A 14,124-nucleotide genomic window follows, 5' to 3' on the forward strand; every position below is an offset into this window, starting at 1 on the left:
AAACAGTGTACTTATAAATCACTGGAAATGGAAAGAAAATTTTATAGAACAAAAATTTATTCATAAGTAAAAACATTAACCGTGGCTATGAAATGCTAGATTGTAAAGAGAAGTTTTCCATTTGGCCCAAGAAACCCAGTATCTTTAAGAAACAAATGTTTTTTTTTTTTTTCCTTTAAATACATGAGACAATATTGATCTAAATTTGATGATCTCAGCTCATCAGTTAGAAAGTTCTTGTGTTAAGCTCTTTACCTGGTTTACTTGTTAGTAACTTTATCTTTGCTGAGTGTTACTGCCCTCTCCCTCATTCTGAAGTGGATTATGATTTTTCAATTAAAAAAAAATCTATTCTGGGACACTTCTGGGCTGGACATTTTGAAAAACTAAGAATTTCAACAAAAATTCCTATCTCTGCAGAGCAACAATTTTAACTTCTTAGCGTGTGTAAGAGCACACTCCCACAATTATCCATTTCATTTCCCCAAACATCACACCATAGTCACTTGGGTAATTTCCTTTGGTCCTGAACTGAATTACATTTCAAAAAAAATAAAATAAAGCAAATTGATCAAGTGTCATGTTCTGGGGTCAGACTCCCTCTGTTTGAATCTAGAGGCACTGTAATAGTTTCCTGCAGCTGTTATAACGATTTACCACAAACTGGGTGACTTACAGTGATAAAATGTACTTTCTCATAGCCCTGGACCCTACAAGTCTAAATCAAGGTATGAGCAGGGCTGTGCTCCCTCCAAAGGCTCTAGGAGGCACCCTTCCTGCCTCCGCCCTAATTGTGGTGGCCCCAGACATTGCTAGGCTTGTGGCAACATCACTCCAATCTCTGCCCGCATCTTCACAAGGCCATCTTCCCTCACTGAGTCTCTGTGGGTCCATCCTCTCGCAAGGACACTCACACTGGATTTAGGGTCCACCCTTATCCAGGATGACTTCATCTCAAAAGCCCCAACTTAATTACATCTGCAAAGACTCTTTTCCAAATAAGGTCACCTGCACAAGTATCAGGGGACAAGACCTGGACATATCTTTTAAGGGGGTTAAAATTTAACCCACTACAGGAACCCAGTACCAGCACTGTGATGCTGGGCAACTTGCTTTATCTCTCTGTGCCTGTTTCCTCATTTGTAAAATAGAGACGGTAATAGTGCCTGATAATTCTATATATAAAGGATAAGTGCAAACCACTTAGCACATGCTTGAAACATAAATATTGGCTATTATGGAAGAAATAAAAACAACAAAAAACAAATCAAGTTATAGCACTGTTTTTTAAATTATGTATTTATTTATTTGAAGTATAGTTGATAAACAGTATTATATTCATTTCAAGTATACATCACAGTGGTTCACCAGTTAGCCACATAATTTTAAATCCCCAACTAGTGCAGTTATTTTCTGTTAACATAAAAAGATGTTGCAGAATCACTGGCTGTGTTTTCCATGCTGTACTGTCATCCCAGTGACCAATTTATATTATGACTGAGAATTTTTGTGCCCCTTTATTCCTTCTTCCTCCCTACCTACCCATCCTAACACCTCCCCCATGGTAACCACTAGTAATTTCTCAGGGTACCTCAGTTTACTGCTATTTTATTCATTTTGTTTTGTTTTGTTTTAGATTCCACAAATAAGTGAAATCATGTGGTATTTCTCTTTCTCTACCTGTCTTATTTCATTTAGTATAATACCTTATAGGTCTATCCATGTTGTCAGAAATGACAGAATTTCTTTCTTTTTTATGGCTGAATAATATTCCATTGTGTATATGTACTACCTCTTTATCCATTCATCTACCGATGCCATTTTAGTTGTTTCCACATCTTGGCTATTGTAAATAATGTGGCAATAAACATAGGGGTGCATATATGTTTTAAATCAAGGATTTTGTTTTCTTTGGGTAAATTCCTAGAAGTCGAATTACTGGGTCATATGTTATTTCTAATTTTAGTTTTTTGAGGAGCCTCGTTTCTGCTTTCCACAGTGGCTGCACCAATTTGCATACACAGCAACAGTGTAGGAGGGTTCACTTTTCTCCACACCCTCACCAACACTTGTTATTTCTTGTCTTTCGGATAGTGGAGATTCTACCTGGTGTGAAGTGATATCTTATTGTGGTTTTGATTTGCATTTTCCTGATGATTAGAGAGATGTGGACTATCTTTTTATGTGCCTGTTGGCCATCTATATTTCTTGTTTGGAAAAAAGTCTGTTCAGTTCCTCCACTCATTTTTTTAATTGGGTTATTTGTTTTTTTGGTGTTGAGGCACATGGGTTCTTTATATATTTTGGATGTTAACCCCTTATTGGATAAATCATTTATGACTATATTCTACCATACTGTATGTTGCCCTTTTGTTCTGCTGATGGTGTCTTCTGCTGTACAGAAGCCTTTTAATTTGATGTAGTCCCACTTGTTCATTTTTTATTTTGTGTCCAGAGAGATATGTCCAGAAAAAAATTGCCCATGCTTATGCTCAAGTGATTTTTGCCTGTTTTCTTCTAAGAGTTTTATAGTTTCATATCTTACATTTAGGTCTTTAATCCATTTGAATTTATCTTTGTGTATGGAGTTAGACAGTAATCCAGTTTCATTTTGTTGCATATAGATGCCCAGTTTTCCCAAAACCCATTATTGACCAGCCTTTTCCCCATTATAAATTCATGGCTCCTTTATTGTGTATTAATTGACCATATATGTGTAAGTTTATATCTGGGCTCTCTATTCTGTCCATTGATCTATGGATCTGTTCTTGTGCCAGTATCATACTGTTTTGATTATTGTAGCTTTGTACTATAGCTTGAAGTCAGGGAGTGTAATCCCCCCAGCTTTGTTCTTCTTTCTCAGGATTGTTTTGGCTATTCAGGGTCTTTTGTGGTTCCATGACACTGTTACTTACTGTGCACTATACTTGACATGTCTGTATTATGTATTTTCTATTTAAGTTTTATATACTGTTTATCTCACATCAGCCTCACCAAGTCTTTGTGAAATAGAGATTTTAAGTATCATATTAGGTCCCCTTTGCACCTTAATAAACCAAAGCACTGTATGGTTATTTCCAGCAGTTAATAGTAAAGCCAGAACTTGCACACTGGTGGTCTGACTATGAATCCATCACTCTCTATTCCTTCAGTGTATCCAGGCAAGTTATTTTATATTTCTATGACAAACCACCTTTCCATATCAAACATTTTATACAGATATAAGGAAGGGATAGTGATAGAGCTCTTGATTTAAAATATACTTCTGGCAACTAATATGAGAGAGAAATGAGAAAGCCAGATGAACTAGAAAAGAGAGAGCAGAAAACATATTTATGAAGTGATTAAAAAGAGGCTTTGTTTAACATGTCCTTTCCTTTCAAGTTTCATATATAATACTTTGGTATGTTTGATCTGAAAAGGTTACCAGGCAACCTCTTCAGGCAAATCACCTCAAATGTGCCCCTCTACTGCCCTAGGATTATGGTGGGTTACAGCCACAAACAGACGTCCACCAGGGAGCTCTCCTCACCTCACCCATTCCTAATATTGCTCAGTGACAGTTAGCAGGGGTTCCTACCTGGCCTCTAACACTTCAGGCAACCTGCGGGCAGAAACAGGAAAGAAATATTAAAGGTAATAAAAAAGCAAGCAGAAGAAACCTTGAATTTATTCCTTTGCCAGCTATGGTGAGGACAAACCCACTCTGTTTTCTTCAAAAAGTATTCCTTGATGAGGAAAAATTACATTTATTGAAAAGCAAGCACATGAAGGAAGGATTCTGGTGCTTTCTAGATCACTCAGTCTCTAGCTCTTAAATGCCCCTGTGAGATCTTGCTAGGAACCAGAAAGTTATTTCATAGGGGAGAAAGAACAGGAAAAGAAAATAGGGTAAGGAGGTGGCAAGATAATTAGGTGGGTACCCATCCTCATAAATTTTATCCTTGAAATACGGAGTGTGAATAATTATATAAGGGGATGAACTATGAGTAAATATGGGTATTACAACCTCCGCTGGAAATTGGACTCATACTGTTTAAAGTCATTTTAATAACCTTGTGGTTTATTTGATAATGTGTTTTCCAAATTGCCCTAAAAAGCCCCAAGGCAAAATTTACAAAGAAATCATTCAGCAAAGTTCTTTAAACAATTGATAATAGTAATAAAATGAAAACTGCCTGCATCTGACTCTAATCCACATTAAGATAATTCTTTGCCCTTGTATGGCATTTGCCTTGAAGTGACTGACCTCTAGGTAAGGATTAATTATATCCCACAACTGGAATGAGGGGCAAAATTCCAGCCAAGTACTATTAAATCCTATTATAAAGCACCTTTTTTACTCCCAGCTCAGGTTACCCTGGGTCAGATTATGCCCCTGGTGTACATGAGAATGCGGAACACATCTTTCACTCTGTGATCCTGAATACTTACAACACAAGGTCCTCCTTCGTCAAGGAGAACTGATTAAATGACTGACCAAGAACATCTTGCTTTTGTTTTCCTTCTCTCTCCAGGATGCCTCTTAGCATCTAGTCTCCAGATGATGACCATCTAATCCTATGTTTAAAACATTACAGCATTTGACAAAATGATAGTGAAGGGCCCCCACCCGTAAGATGGCGAACTTCCTGCTTCTCTTCAGGGTCTTCGGTTCCCGCCGGTGCCACCCGAGGCCCAATCACCTCTCACACACCCCCAATCCCAGCACCTGGCCAATAGCCACTGTTGAAGTGACACCTCAATCAGCTTATGTCCCTCCCTATATAACCTAGTACTTTTCCCCAATAAAGCGGAATTCTCCGGTGAATTGCTGCTGTGTGTCGCTCCTTCCTTTCATTTTGGTGCTGAAACCCGGGAGACGGGACACCCCAACTGGGCCCCGTCTTCCCCCGACACCAGCAGCAGCTTGCCCTCGTCCTCTTTTTCCGGCGCTGGCTCCTCACACTCACCACTCCTCTCTGGCCTTTGGGTAAGTTTTCCCCCGGAGTGGGCCGCTTTTCCCCGAGCCATCGCAGCGCCATTGACCGTGATCGTCCAGCAAGGCCCTGACGCTCGTGGACGACGGGGGAATTCTCCCTGCCTTAGGCCTTCACGGCTGCAGCGGACCCTCAGGCCGTTCCTTCAACAGCCATAAACGAGGTGACTCCTTTGCGGATGAGAGCGCTCCCTTCCCCCCCCTTCCGTTCCTTCCGCCAAAAATTCCTTCCACCAAAAATTCCTAGTACTGGGTTCCTCGTGACTCTAGCACTCTGCCTTCCTAGAGAAGTCTGGGTGATGACCCACACTTCCTAAGAAATTCCGACTCGTATACGAGTTTCCGCAGACCCCCAGGGATCATCGGGGACGCCCTCTGTCTCCTTGCCGTCTGCTCCCAGTCCGAGGGTCTCCGTTCGTCTTCCCCTGTTTGTCTCCTTCTCTGTCCTTTAGCCATGGGAGCCTCCTCATCCCTCCCTGGAAGCTCACCTCCTGAATGCCTGCTCAAGCATCTAGCCACCCTCTCCCTGATGCCTGATATAAAACCAAAACTTCTCTGCAAATACTGCTCCCAAGATTGGCCGACACACCCCCTAGAAAATAACAACCAATGGCCGGCAGGGGGAGCTCTTGATCCTGACATCACTTGCGATCCTTTAACTACTGCCAGCGCCTGAAAAAATGGAAGGAGATTCCCTATATCAAGGCTTTTCGCCTCCTAGCCCAAAATCCCTGCCTCTGCACCACCTGTTCCCCGCCCCAAGTTCTCCTAGCCTGCAGGCCGCCTCCCTCCCCTCCACACACTCCCAGTCCCTTTTCAATTACCTTTGACCCGGCCGACGAACCTCCGCCATACAGGCTTCCCCCTTCAGCCCCTCCCCCTCCTACAACCCCTCCGCCCTCTTCCGCCGTCACCGCCACCTCCACCTCCTCCCCCGCAGAGGCCTCCCACCCACTCCCTTCCCCTTCTTCTCCTACAACAGCCCTTCCCCCTTCCTCTCCCACCATCTCCTCCCCTATCTCACCTCCTCTGCCTTTGCCCCCCTCACCTGCCCCTCCCCCACAGATTGAGCCTGAGCCTTTCAGCCCCCCTTTAACTAGGACCCAGGGGCCTCCTCCGTCTTTGCCCTCATCACCTGTTTCTCCCCCACAGACTGAGCCTGAACCCTTCAGTCCCCCTCAGACTCGATCCTGGGGGCCTCCCCAAATTATCACCCCCCTCCGAGAGGTGTGGGACCCGAAGGCATCGTGCGAGTTCACGTACCTTTCTCCTTAGGGAATTTAGCCCAACTTGAAAAATGCCTTGGTTTCTTTTCCACCAATCCCACGACATATATCAGGGAGTTTCAATGGACCCTCCAGTCATACAGCCTCACACATCATGAAATTTTCATGCTCGTAGCCAATACCCTCCTTCCTGAAGAGCACAGACGAGTTTGGGACTTCACCCAAACACACGCCACCGAAACCCACAGGACTGACCCCACCTATCCCCCTGGCCCCACCGCTGTCCCCGAACAAGACCCACACTGGGATTATAACACCGCCGTGGGTCTCCGCTCTCGAGATATTTTTGCCTCCTGCTTAATAGCAGGTCTGAAAAAGGCAGCTTGTAAAATAGTCAATTTTCAAAAGCTCCAGGACATAATTCAAAAAAAGGAAGGAACTCACTCCGAATTCCTAGATAGACTCACCCAAGCCCTATTACAGTTACCAGCCTAGACCCAGAAACGCCAGACCAAAGACATGTCCTTATGACATACTTCCTGGCTCAAAGCTACCCCGACATTAAAGCTAAACTCAAAAAGTTAGAACAGGGCCCCGCTACCCCACAGACTGAGATCCTAACAGTGGCCTTTAAAGTCCTCCATAACCGGGAGGAGGAGAAAGAACGCCATAAACAAAAGGCTGATCAGGCCAACTTTCAGTTGTTGGCCCAACTGATAAAACCACAACCTGGGCGCCCCTCCACAAACAAGCCCCCTCCAGGAGCTTGTTTCAAGTGTGGAAAAGAAGGACATTGGTCAAGGGCGTGCCCCTCCCCCAGATCTCCTACCACCCTATGCCCCAGATGCCACAAAAAGGGCCACTGGGGGTCTGATTGCCCAACCACCCAAAGGGAAGACTGGACGAACAACCCCCATCCTAAGCCCGCCATAGTGGGACTGGCAGAGGAGGATTGACGGGGCCCGGGGTCTTCTCGCCTGACCATTTCCATCACCAAACAGGAGCCCAGGGTTACTTTAACAGTAGATGGTCACCCCATCTCCTTCCTCCTAGATACAGGAGCCACCTCTTGGTCTTGCAAGAATACCAGGGCCCTACCACGTCAGCCATTACTCCTATAGTCGGGGTAGGAGGAAAACAGATCTTCCCATTGAAAACCCCTCCCCTTTTATGCACAATCCAGGACAATCCCATACCTTTTTCCCACTCCTTCCTGGTTATGCCCCAGTGTCCCATCCTTTTACTAGGACAGGACATCCTTTCTCTCCTCCATGTTTCCATAACTATATCCACTCCCACATCCCCCAGTACCCCCTTTCTGATGGCCCTCGTAGCTGATGACCCCCCTCTATCTGATGAAAGCTCCAGTTTCACCCTCATACACCCTGTAGATCCCAAGGTCTGGGACATTACAAGTCCCTCCATGGCTCTATGTCCTCTTGCCTCTATTAAATTACGGGACTCCTCACAGTATATCTGTCAGGCCCAATACCCCCTAACCACTTCAGCCCTCATAGGCCTCCAACCCATCATTCAGGACCTTTTAAACAAAAATTTCCTCAGACCCACTCACTCTCCATTTAACACCCCCATATTAGCTGTTAAAAAAAAAAAACCAATGGATCTTTCCACCTAGTCCAAGATCTCTGCTTCATTAACATGGCCATCGTCCCTATCCATCCCTTAGTTCCAAATCCATACACCCTTTTATCGCAGATCCCTGCCTCAGCCTCCCACTTCCCAGTCCTAGATCTCAAGGACGCATTTTTTTCTATCCCTCTGGACCCCTCCTCCCAAGATTTTTTCGCCTTCACCTGGACGGACCCATACACAAGACATTCTGAACAACTCACTTGGACAGTTTTGCCACAAGGCTTCTGAGATAGTCCCCATATTTTTGGACAGGTCCTAGCTCAGGACTTCAAACAGTTTCATCATGATCACTCCGAGTCCACCTTATTACAATATGTGGACGATCTTCTACTCTGCAGTCCCTCATGGGAACAGTCTCAACTTGACACTGCCTCCCTACTTAACCTTCTAGCTTCCAGAGGTTACCAGGTATCCCCCGTCAAGGCTCAAATCTCTTCCCCTTCTGTCACTTACCTCAGATTCCTTCTATCTCAACAAAGAAAGTCCATTACCTTGGACAGAAAATGACTCCTCTCTGACCTGCCCGTTCCTAAAACCAAGACAGAAATCCTTTCCTTTCTAGGCCTGGCTGTGTATTTTAGAGCATGGATCCCTAACTTCTCCCTGTTGGCAAGACCCCTATATGACCTCAGCAAGGGCCCCCCTGAAGAACCATTATCCTTCTCACCCCGACACTCCTTCATTAAGCTCCGTGGAGCCCTTGTGGAAGCCCTAGCTCTCCATCTTCCTGATTTGTCAAAGCCCTTCTCATTATACATTCATGAGAGGTCCAGTCAAGCTCTAGGAGTCCTAGGCCAATATTATGGCCCATCCTTTGCCCCAGTAGCTTATCTTTCCAAGCAATTAGACCCCCACAGTTTGGGGATGGGCCCCCTGCCTACGGGCATTAGCCGCTGGACAGCTCTTGCAGAAGGAAGCTCATAAACTGACATTCGGGGCGCCCCTTACCATTCTGTCCCCACATCACCTAAAAGACCTTTTAACCTACAAAAGTTTACAGACTCTCCCTCCCTCCAGACTCCTGACCTTACTGTCCTCTTTCCTCCAAAATCCAAACATTTCTTTCCTCCCCTGCCCGCCCCTGAATCCGGCCACTCTTCTTCCTCTACCCTACTCTCCTCATACTCCCTCGCATGATTGCCTGGAAGCCCTTCACAACTTCCTTCCGTGCCACTCCATGATCTCCGGAGGAGCCCTCTCACACTCCGACCTCATCTGGTTTACTGATGGGTCCTCCTTTAAACATGAGGGTACCCACTACGTAGGATACACAGTAGTCTCCCTCAAAGACATCATCAAAGAACAAGCCCTACCCCCCGATACAACCAATCAACAGGCTGAACTCATTGCAGCCACCAGAGCTTGCACTCTGGCCCGGGACACGTCTCTCACACTGTACACTGATTCCAAATACATATTCCACATTCTCTTTGTCCCATGCGGCAGTATGGAAAGAATGAGGCCTCCTCACCACAAAAGAAATTCCATAACTAATTCAGCCTTAATTACCAAGCTTATAGAGGCTTCACAACTCCCACACTGACTGGGCATAGTCCACTGCAAATCACATCAAAAGGACGACTCCCCCATTACAAGGGGTAACAACAAAGCTGACAGAGTAGCCTGGTCGGTTGCCCTATCAGAAGACGCACCAGACAACGATCCGTCTGCCCTTGCGGTTTTAACCTTATCACAAGACACCCTCTGTTCCCAGGACAAAGAGTCCCTCTTCTGCTTCTTACACGATCTGTTCCATCCTAGCCCCCAATCCTTAATCCATTTTTTACAATCCTTTTTCTCTCTCTCTCCTGCAGACAAAACCCTACTTAACCAAATCACCTGCAGGTGCACCATCTGCCAATGCACTAACCCTAATACCCCCCTCAAGGCCCGACCCTTCCCGGCTCATCAAGCAAGGGGTAATGTCCCCGCCGCAGATTGGCAAATAGACTTCACTAACATGCCCCCCGTACGGTGCACCAGATACCTACTCGTGTTAGTAGATACATTTTAAGGATGGGTCGAGGCTTTCCCCACCACTAACAAACGAGCATCCGTGGTTGCCTCTATCCTCCTCACCCAGATCTTTCCTAGGTTCGGGATGCCCACTTCCCTCCAATCAGATAACGGCCCTGAGTTCACTGCCCAAATCATTCAGAACCTCTCCAAGTCGCTCTCACTCCCCTGGCATCTACACTGTCCTTATCGACCACAGGCTTCGGGAAAAGTAGAAAGAGCCAATAGGACTCTAAAAGACATCCTGACCAAACTATCTCTAGAATTATACCTTGACCGGGTTCTCTTACTTCCCTTAGCTCTACTCCACATTCAGGCCCTCCCAAAAAAACCTTCCTTCTTGTCACCCTTTGAGATCATGTACGGCTGCCCAATTTTAGCCCCGGGGCTCCCTCACCACAAAGGACCAATTCCTCCCAACATGGCCCTTCCGCTACTCTTTCTCCTCCGTACCAAATTATGGAAATATCAGGATTGGCTCCTCCCAGATCCATCCGCTTCCCAAAACCCTCATGTCTTATGACCCGGTCAACTAGTGTTTTATAAGCCTCCAGAAAATAAGCCCCCTCTCACCCCAAAATGGGAAGGTCCACACCCAGTCATTCTCTGCACCCCCTCGGCCGCTAAGCTCTCACTGCCTGATAACTCTGTCACCCCTTGGATTCATATCTCCAGGTTGAAACCAAACACCCAGGACCCACCTCCTCTGGACACCCAAGACCCAACCCAGAGTCCTTCAGATACAGCCCAAGACGCTGTCTACTCTTCCACGCCTCATCCCTCTGATCCCTTGAAACTCCGCATCTCCCGTTCACCCCCTTTGCCATCCATACCCAAATCATGACCTTTTCTTCCTTTACTGCTCTCTCGCTCTCGTTCCTTATTTCTATTGTCTTTCCCGTCACCTCAGCCTTCTTTGTACGGCGATTCAAGGTCAGACAGACTTACACACAGCATCAAACAAAAACCACTGCCCTCATTACCACATCAGACTGCCCTCTGAAAGGCTGCTCCGAGCCTTTGTACCTTCACTTTCCTCCCTCCACCGAAGTGTTCACTAGCAGCCCCCTTTTCACTCCCTACCTCTGCCTCCTCTACGACCAAAAACAAGCCTCATGTAGGCAGTGGCCAGACACCTATGGGGGATGTCCCTACTGGTCTTGCACCATTCACTACATGGGTGACTCTCGGTACCCACAGTATTACTCCTCCAACCGTTTCATAAAATATCCCAACAGCTCATTCTTCTTATCAATCCCTGATCCCTGGGACCCTCAATGGGCCTCTGGAGTCACAGCCTCAGTTTACTACGGGGGGTCCTCGACCCCCCATGGTACCCTTCATATCTCTCGGGAGTATGTTCCCTCTCATTCCCAGATCTCTCAAGTTGCATCAGATATCGGACATTCCAAAAAAAGTCATTATCCAAACTCTTGACGGCGCCTCTTCATCTTCTTATTCCCGCCCCTCTTCCAATTTCTCCTACTCTTGGTTACAGCTCATTCAAGACACTACCATCTTTCAGAACCACACCCTCAACACCGCCAATTGTTTCTTGTGCACATCACTACAGTGCCCACTGCTGGCCTCCGTGCCCCTTAATATTTCCAACTACTCCTTCCATGCAGAAGGACAACCCCTCCACCCCCTGGCAGACATACCCCTATGGGAACCAGAATACGCAGATAATCTCACCATCCACCACTGTGTAGGCCCAACCCCTCCCCCCTCCAGCGCACTTCACTGCCTCTCTATTTACACCCCCACCTCCAACTCTAAAACTTTCACACAACCAGGACACTTCTTTTGGTGAAATGGCAGTTTTTTCAACTCACTGCCTCCCCACTCCAATATACCCTGCATTCTCGTCACCCTAATCCCACAGCTTATACTTTACAGCATGGCAGAATTTCTTGAGCTCCAAACTCCCTTGCCCTCGCGCACAAAAAGGGCTGCTTTCCTTCCCATCATGGTCGGTATCTCTTTGACCACCTCAGCCATTGGGGCAGGGTTTTTGGGAGGGGCCTTGGGTCATTCTCTGTGGGCAATTAAAGATCTCGACGACAAACTTGAAAGAGCCCTGACATCCACTGCCGATTCCCTGGCCTCTCTCCAAAGACAGGTCACTTCGCTAGCTAAGGTCACCCTTCAAAACCGGCAGGCCTTAGGTCTGCTTACAGCCGAGAAGGGCGGCACCTGCGTCTTCCTTCGGGAAGAGTGCTGCTATTACATCAATGAATCCTGCCTTGTAGAAACTGACATTACCAAACTCACCGACCTTGCCTCCAGCCTCCACTCTGCTTCCAATTCCAACCCATTCTCTTCAATACTAACAAACCCCCTCCTCACCTGGCTCTGGCCCATTGCACGCCCCACAATAATCATTCTTCTTGCCAGTCTCTTCTTACCCTGTATAATAAAGTTCATCAAATCCCAAGTCGGAAAAATCTCTAATCAAACTTTCAACCAGCTTTTACTCAGGAACTACCAGCTTTTAGCCACAGAAGATCCCTCACCCTCACGTGACCTCCTCACCACACGCTGAGATGGACCCCTCTCTCCGCTGGAAACTGTTCCTGGAAACAATGGCCGCAGACGCCTGGCTTCTGGCACCCATATCCTCCTGGCACCATTAGAATCAACAAGTCCTCAACCTGTAGTTACAGGGAACCTACACTGATTTCCAACCTGAAGAAGTCCACATCTGCTCGTCCTTACTGTGGGGAGTCCTACCAACCCTTTCCTCCCAGTCCTCAAGCCCTCAATCCCTTCTCCGCCCCCGTTCAGCAGGAAGCAGTCAGAGAGAAAGCAACGTCCACAACCCCATAGTGGAGAAAGGGGGGAATGAAGGGCCCCCACCCGTAAGATGGCGAACTTCCTGCTTCTCTTCCCGGTCTTCGGTTCCCGCAGGCGCCACCCGAGGCCCAATCACCTCTCGCCCCTCCCCAATCCCAGCACCTGGCCGATAGCCACCAGTCCCGTTGAAGTGACACCTCAATCAGCTTATGTCCCCTCCCTATATAACCTAGTACTTTTCCCCAATAAAGTGGAACTCTCCGGTGAATTGCTGCTGTGTGTCGCTCCTTCCTTTCAGATAGGATAATTAATTTCTCAAACTCACCTGCTTCTCATTTTTTCCAATCTGCCTACAGTGAAAGAACTGAACAAAATGTGTCCTGCGGCTCAGGAGCCATTTCAACTAAGCATTAGGAAACTGGTCTTTCTTCCTGCCTTCAGTACTGGATTTTATTTAGTTATGTTATATTTCTGGAAACTATTTTTTTCTAACGATGTAATTCGCCTCTAATTGGAGCTTGAAGTCAGCAGGGCATATGTCCACCAAGAGTGGGACTGAGAGCCCAAAGCGGGAAGCGGCCAGGTGTCCGTCAGATGGTAGTGTCAGTACATCGAGTCACCACTGTTCCTTATTACATCTGAACAGGATACTTTAAATGAAATACAGTCCATTTAGGTAACTCTGGGCCTATTTTTTCAGCCACTTTGGGCCTTCATGTCTCATTTATTCTCTGCCAACTTAAATCTGAATCACCATCTTATCCATCAGTTAGACTCCATTAATAACACCTGCCATGTGCAGAACATGCTTCTCAGGTTGTGACAAAATTAAAGACCTTCCTTGCCCACCTGGGGCTGATGCAAAGTCTAGCCCAAATGGAAAGACATGACAGTGAGCAAGTAAGAAAACAAAATCACATATATGGCTTATTCTGGCAGCAAACAAGCTCTGACTGAGCCAAGCCTACCAAAGTGAAAAGATTTGGACAGTGGTTTCCTATAAAGGCTTCAAGGGGGCTGGAAGCTTTAGGATATATTTTAAATAATAAATAACATTTTAAATGTTAAAGAGACCTGCTTAGTGAGAAAAGAGAATGCGAAGAGCAGGAAAAAACCTTAAGAACAATGCAACGGAAGGGAATGAGCTGCTATAAGTATGCAAATATTTGCTTACTTAGAGAAGATGGAAGCCCCAAAATGATAGGCTTTAACCACAGCCTCTCCAGAGGGCTGATAAGCAAAAATATCCTTGAAAGGCTAATTGGCCTCTGTCTGATTCTCAGACCCCTCTGGACTCAAATGAAAAAAACAATAGATAATACTTCCACACATCACTAACCTTTAAGGGACAATGAATTGTTAATTGTCATATTGCTCATATATTTCTTATAGGAACCACAGAAGTGATGTTGTGTGCACAGAATTGTGTAAGTAAGCCAAGATCTCTCCAGAGAT

General features: G+C 46.1%; 1 long non-coding RNA gene across 1 annotated transcript in view; it reads left to right on the top strand.

Annotated features, from left to right (window-relative positions):
• The window catches only part of LOC130681405 (uncharacterized), a 32,125-nt gene extending 21,344 nt beyond the window's left edge, over window positions 1-10,781 (top strand). The window contains exons 9-10 of the long non-coding RNA XR_008994534.1: window positions 4,518-4,972; window positions 10,549-10,781. This is a non-coding gene — a long non-coding RNA (uncharacterized LOC130681405). The remainder of the gene's footprint in view (window positions 1-4,517; window positions 4,973-10,548) is intronic.
• The last annotated feature ends 3,343 nt before the right edge of the window (window positions 10,782-14,124 follow it).

This window comes from Manis pentadactyla, chromosome 17 (assembly GCF_030020395.1).
Source record: "Manis pentadactyla isolate mManPen7 chromosome 17, mManPen7.hap1, whole genome shotgun sequence".
Taxonomy (NCBI): domain Eukaryota; kingdom Metazoa; phylum Chordata; class Mammalia; order Pholidota; family Manidae; genus Manis; species Manis pentadactyla.